Source organism: Oreochromis niloticus, linkage group LG10 (assembly GCF_001858045.2).
Source record: "Oreochromis niloticus isolate F11D_XX linkage group LG10, O_niloticus_UMD_NMBU, whole genome shotgun sequence".
In the NCBI taxonomy this organism is placed as follows: domain Eukaryota; kingdom Metazoa; phylum Chordata; class Actinopteri; order Cichliformes; family Cichlidae; genus Oreochromis; species Oreochromis niloticus.
The window spans coordinates 24264516-24271402 of NC_031975.2; positions in this window are offsets into that span (position 1 = coordinate 24264516).

Sequence of the window (6887 nt, forward strand, 5' to 3'; positions counted from 1 at the left end):
AATTGGAAAAAGTCATTGAAAGATGACTAATGCATTCTACATTTAAACATATGTTTACTTCACAGCAATTTAAAGCTTTGAAACCAGAAGGTCAAACAAATTATTGACATTTAAAATAAATACGTAATAATTAGAAGGATACGATGCATTAAATGTTGCAATTCTATGTAGCTAGATCAGGTCACAGCCTGCAGCAATCATACTCATAATTACTTTGTGCAACACTTGCTTCTGTTAAATGTGGATCTAAATTTTATTTATTTGGGTGTGCAGGCATCTCGCCAACAAGGCAGGATGAGGAAGTACACTGACTTGGTGTCAGTAGCAGTGTAAGAATGAATGTGAGTGGGCATGGGCGGATGGAGATCAATGGTAACTAGATAGTTTAAATGATTGAAGGTCAGTGTCTCAAAAGAGGTGGAGGTAAGTGGAACACAGTAGCTGGGGAGGGAAGTGGGTTCACCAGCCAGGATTCTATTGTGCCCAATGACTACAAATTAGTGGAGGTCTGTGGCTAAGTCTTTTATGATGATTAGTCCCTAAGAAGGTGAAGTCAGTGGCTGTCATTTGTGGGCAATTAGTGGGAGTGTGTGTGTTGCAGTTGGTGTAGATTACTTGTGGGGTGCTACTAGAAAAGGATAGGGCGACTAGGCTAAGTACCCAGGTGGAAAGAAGTAGCAAAGGGTGGATAAAGGTGGTTGACTAATGGTAGGGAGCTCAGTAGCTAAGAATGGATAGAAGGCTCTGGCTATGAATGGACAGAGAAATGGAAGGAGGTCAGCTAGTGTAAATGAGTGAAGTATGTATATAAGAATGAATAGAAATGCTTGGCTCAAACTGTATAAAGTACTGGCAGAGCTTATCAGCTAGACTTGGCTAGGGTTGTCAAAGTTCAGTGACTAGAAATGGTTGGAAGCTGGAAATCTTTTAAAAATCTGAGTCTAAGAACTGACAGTGGAATGGTAGGTAAAAGCTGCGGATGGATGGAAATCAATGGCTAGGAATCATTTGAGTGTCTAGGAATGGACAAATGAATGGTGGGAAGCCAGTAACCATAGATGGATGGTTACTACATAGAAATGGACAGATACATGGAAAGATATCAGTTATAGTGAAAGAATGGTGAAAGTCCATGGACACAAGTTAATAGAAGTGTCTGGCTCAAAATGTACAAGGTAATGGAAGAGCTCATCAGCTAGGTTTGGATAGAGCTGTCACAGTTCTGTGGCTGGAAATAGTTGGAAGAATCTATTAAAAGTCAGAGTCTAGGAGTTGACTTTGCAATGGTAGGATGGCAGTAGCTAGGAATGGATGGAAGTCAGTGGCTGAGAATCAGTTGAGTGTCTAGTAATGGACAAAGGAATGGTGGGAGGTTAGTAGACAGGAATGGGTTGAAGTTACTAGATAGTAATGGACAGATAAATGGTGAGGGATCAGCAGCTAAGAATTGATGGAGGTCAGTGGCTAGGAATTTACAGAGGAGTGGAAGGGGTCACTAGGTAAAGATGGAAAACGGTTGGTAGCTAGGATGGAAGTCAACAGCTGTACAAAAGGAAAGAGGGCAGTAGCTGCAAATTAATTAAAGTCATTGTCAGTGCCTCCAAGTCACTGAGGGTTATCAGTCTGGAAATATTGGAGGAATTATGAGGTCTGTGTCGAGGAATTATTTAATCAGTGGGTTGAAATGGATAGAGATCAGTTGACGAATGAAAGCTGGAAGTCAATAGCTTGGAAATGGAGGTCAGAAGCCAGTAGCCGGGAATGGATTGTGATCAGTAGTCAGTAATTGGGAATGGATGGCGATAAGAGGTCAATAGTCAGTAATGAATTATGACTGTTATTATCTATTATCAGACATATAGCTGCATTAGAAAGGCAGAGACAGAGGTCAGACACAGACTTTTGTGACATAAGTTCACTTTGGGAATAGCCTACTTATCGTGTATAACCTAATTTAGAATTAATGAGGCCAGTTTTCACGGTTTTGTTGTCTCAGGAGGCGTGTTCATCACCGCTCCAAATAGACTCTGCAAGGTGTGCTGGTTGGCCAGTAAGTGGAAATAGGGGCTTTAGACATTGTTTAATGTCTCGATTATGGTGCCATTATGGTTGTGAGTACTGTATATGTCACCTAAGGCAACATGCCTTCATATAGGTCTACACATCAAAGTAAAACTATCTATATTAGCTTGCACCACCTTCTCAAAGGAAATTACTGCATTTTTTTCTTTCTTTTATGTCTTGTGGGACGATGTCCCAGCATAATTAGTAACTAAACATAATTTAAGGCTAAGTGGATAGAGAGCGACATCATCCAAATGATGATTTATAAATTCAATTCTCAGTTGTGAAGTAAATGAACTGAAAAACAATACAGCAAAAACAGCTGCTAGTTTCACTTCTTTTAAAATGTTAAAGTGACTCCACGTAGGTCAGCAAAAGAGGCGTGGCAGTTGGTATAATCGCTGCACAGAGTGTGCGCTTGTGCATAGTGAAATTTGTGGTGTAGGATGTAGCAGTTAATGGCATAACTCAAAGATGCATGGCGGGAGAGGGAAGAGAAAGAAAAAGAGCTCTATTCAGACGAGGGGTGTGTGTGTGCAAGGATTTATGGTATAGAAAGAAGCAGTCGCTGGTTTGGCTTGTTTCTCTGTTCCACACTGAGGCATTGTTGCAAACTGCGCAGCCTGATGTTTGAAAAGAAAACCCAGAACATAAGGAATATTCCTCTGAATTATCATGCGAGTAACAGGAATGTTTCTGCAGTGCAGGTGTAACATTACATTGAGACAGTGTGAAGATTTGGACCTTCTCCAAGCGGTGAAAGAACTCAGCTCAGGTTGTTGCTACAAGGCCTGGCAAGTAAACTACTGGGCGTGCCAATTAATGGGCTTCCGGTTGCACTCAATATAAAACCAACGCTTCTGCCAACCTGCCTGCTGTGGGGCATCGGATTTTAAAGGGCTACACATTAACAGAAGCAGCATGAGTGGGGGATAAAAAAAAAAAATTGAATGATAAACACTCCACAGTCCACTGCGTCAGAGATTGGAAGATTTCTCAGTCTATGATATGCAGCAGGAATTCACTGGAATTAAAACATTTCTCAAGGTGAAGGGATGAATTAGACCCGCGTCCGGTTACAGCTTTCTCATACTGATAAGGCTTTGCCCTCGACTTTACAGCTCGCTCCGATTATTCCACTGAGCTGCATTAGCAGATTGGTTCTGGGCTCCATATCTCGGCTCAGAGTGATGACAAGTGTCAGTTCACTGTCAGGAAGAGAGGGAACCACTGCTCCCGTTCTCACCCCTGCTGTCAGGGTTTGAGGAGGATGATTTGTCACCACCAGTGTCTGTGTATATGCTTCATTACTGCGGGTTCAAGCTGTGACTGTGAGGGTACATTACCAAGAACTCAGGCAAGTACCTTCATGGCTCTGTGGGCAAAAAAGAAGGAATCGAAAATAAGATTTGTTCAAAGTGTGTATCATTTTTGATTTGCTGTACTGTTCTGCCCTCATTCTCCTGTAATTCATATAGGCCTCAGTTTAACTAGAACATTAGTAACAGAGATGCAGTGGTCTCTAAGAAAATGGGTGTTTTAAATGGAAGCCTTAGAGTCATTGAAAGAGTGGAGTAATCGCATGTATGTGTGTGAACTATAACACAGTGTTTTCTGACCATGTTAATATGTAAGATGCTTGGTCCATTAGTTTGATCTAGACTAAAATATATAAACTACTGGCTACAATTGTAGCAACCAGATGATGACTCCAAATGTCTTCACTGTCTCATGCAAATTATCTCTGCTGATCACAAAATGACAGGAACGCTCATGTGGTTATCAAAATATCATGCAGGGAAAAGGGCAAAAATAATGCTTGTGTTCTGCATCTAGTTAAGTTCCTTAAGAGAGGTCTATGATTTTTTTTTTTTAATGATTAAAATATATTTTACACTCAAGTAAATTTTATCCATCTCATAACATAACTTCAAGTTAAAAAAAAATCACATTCGGTGGAAAACCAAAGCCTCTTTAGTGGGAATTGAAATATTTTTGTTTTTGAGAAAAACTCAGTCCAGTTAGCTTCTATCAAAAGATTGTTGGCAAAAACAAATAAACAAACCCCAAAACAATGACCTAAAAGAGACTAAAAGTTCTGCAGAGCTGAGGGATTTGTCACTATGACTGATACAGGCAGTCACGCGATCTATAGTTAGTAAATAATTCAGTAACATAACATGTTATTGCTCCAGTGTGAGCTTTTTCTTTTTTTGTTTCTCCTGATGTTGTGTATGGCTGTGTTCCTCTTACCTTCACCTACATAAAACTCATGATGTGTATTGATTTACTGTGTGTTCACCCTGCTTGGGTATTACAGTAGGTGCATTTTACAGCCATCGAGGCCCCACAGGACACAGGAATGTGAGTATAGCCCCGAACAGCAAATATGTTTCTTGAATGTAAAACTGCTCCAGTTGATACCCTCCACTGAATTTTCTCGCGGTGGAGAGGGGCTTTAAGATGAGATTACTGATGGATGGGGCTGCTGCCTGTTCACACTTCTGGAGATTAATGGCTGCATGGCTTCATGTCCTGTATAGTAATCCATTTGTGGGACACTGCATCATTTTCTGACAGCTGAATTAGGGTTCTGTGTGATTGCTCACCTTAGTTTATAGCACAAAGGCTTGCAACATCATATCCTGTGAACAGGACAGTGACATTTTTCCTAATAAGACTGTTATGTAATGGATACACATTTCAGTCTACACACAGCGAAGTGAATTGTCAGAGGTTCTCCATTCCACAGACGAAATTAAACTATCCTAAAAGAAAACACAGATTATCGCTCAAAGCAGGAGTCTTTGATGATTTTCATGACCGGACTACAACCAGCAGTGAACTGGTTCCAACGCTAACGTTATGCTGAACATTTTGATGGTTTTCTTAAGTCAAAATGGATGTGCTGTATTTTGTTTTGTTTTTTTAATTAGGGCATTAAACAATGTTAAAAATGTTCATTTATACATATGTGTATTCTGTGCTGTCAGACACAAATACCTCTTCTCCACTGGCACACTGCACATCTGGATCTGGTTCTAGCTTCTGAGAACGAGCCTACAGCTACCTGTTTTTCTCCCAAATATAATTTGGCTCCTACAAAACAGGCTTTGGTCTTCCCCTGAAAGAAAATCCCCAGGACTGTGATTTATAACTGTAAGGGTTTTTGTTGTTGTTGTTTGTTTGTTTTTTGTAAAATGGATATCATTTACTTAAGCTTAAAATATATTTTGTTCACCCCCCAAAAAATTCACAAATCTCTGTTAAGTCCCATCCTTAACTATATGCAACCCAATCAAGCTTAAGTGCAAAGCTACCACCACAAAGGCCCATTTTGAGCCACAAAGGCCCATTTTGAGCCACAAAGACCCATTTTTCCAGCTGTACAAGCAGTAGCAGGGAACTACACTACCTGACCAATAAATAAATAAATGAATAAATTAATCATCTGGAACTCTGGGTTCATCAACATTATGTGTCCCAAAATGAGGTCAACTAACTGCCTCCTTTTTTTCCCTCTTCTTCCTGGTCTGTCACATCAACCCTCGACACACTTTCTTCAATACAAAAGCATAACGTTTTTTAAAGATTTAAAGATTTAAAAAAATAACAGTACATTTTTTTAAAGCACCTAATGAAATAAAGCACAAAAAGCTAAGAAAACTAAAAAAGGCAGAAGCAAAATATGTCAGGAAGGACAAAGGTGAGGAGCACAAGGGTGGACTCAAAAGTGAGTGAAGTTAGACTGAATTAATGCACACAAAACAAATCAGGGAAACAAGAAACAGGTGGATGGAGGTGGGAAAAGAAAGACAAAGCAAAAGACAAGAAATGATGTAACCTTCCAAAATAAGACAGGAAGTGGCAGAAAAAAAGAGAGTTTCTCTATCCAGGCGGAGAGTCCGCCACATTGAGTACTTTTCTGAAACCATCTAAATGCATTAAATGCAAGTGGGCTATAAAGCCCTCCATCCCAGTGTGAGCACAGATACAGGCTTCCCAACCACACTCTGTGAATGTGCAACATGTTATTGATGTGTGAAAACCGACAATCTCACAAAGAAAAAGTTGAGCTCAAGATGTTCAATTTTCATTGGGAGTGCCCAGAATGGGTTAGGGTTAGAAAAGAGTACCTCAGAGGGACAGCTAAGGGTTGAGACCAAGTTAGAGGCAAGGCTGCGCTCTTCTGGATAGAGACCTCTGATGTTGTGCCTTGAATCTGCTGGAGCCACTCCTCCAGTTTTGGAGTTACAGCTCCTAATGCTCCTATTACCACTGGGACCACTTTGGACTTTACCTACCACATCTGCTCCGGTTGTTCTTTCAGACCCTGATACTTCTGTTTTCTTGTGCTCCTTATTACTGATGTTGTGGTCTGCTGAGATTGCGACATCTATCACAACTGTGGTCAGCCATCACAGTCTCTGGCTGATTGGCCAGCAGCTTGTCTGTCTGGAACTTGAAGTTCTACAGGACATTAGCCCTGTTGTTCTCAACCACCTTTGGCTGTGTTTCCCATTGGGAACTGGGAACTTCTAGCTGATATGTGGCACAGATGTCCATGGGCACTATCCTGGTCATTTGGTTGCGTTTCTCATTGTACATGGTCCAAGCTTGCATCACACATCCTGCTACTGTGTGCTGGATCTGGAGTACCTTTGCACAGTCTGCAGTTTGGGTCCTGTCAGCTATGGTAGACGCTTGCCTCTATGGTTCTTGTATTTAGGTAGTGTTCTTGTGCTGCCATGATCAGAGCCCCTGTGCCGTCCTTCAGGCCAGCCTTTTCTAGCCATTGGTAGGATTTCTGATGTCAGACACTT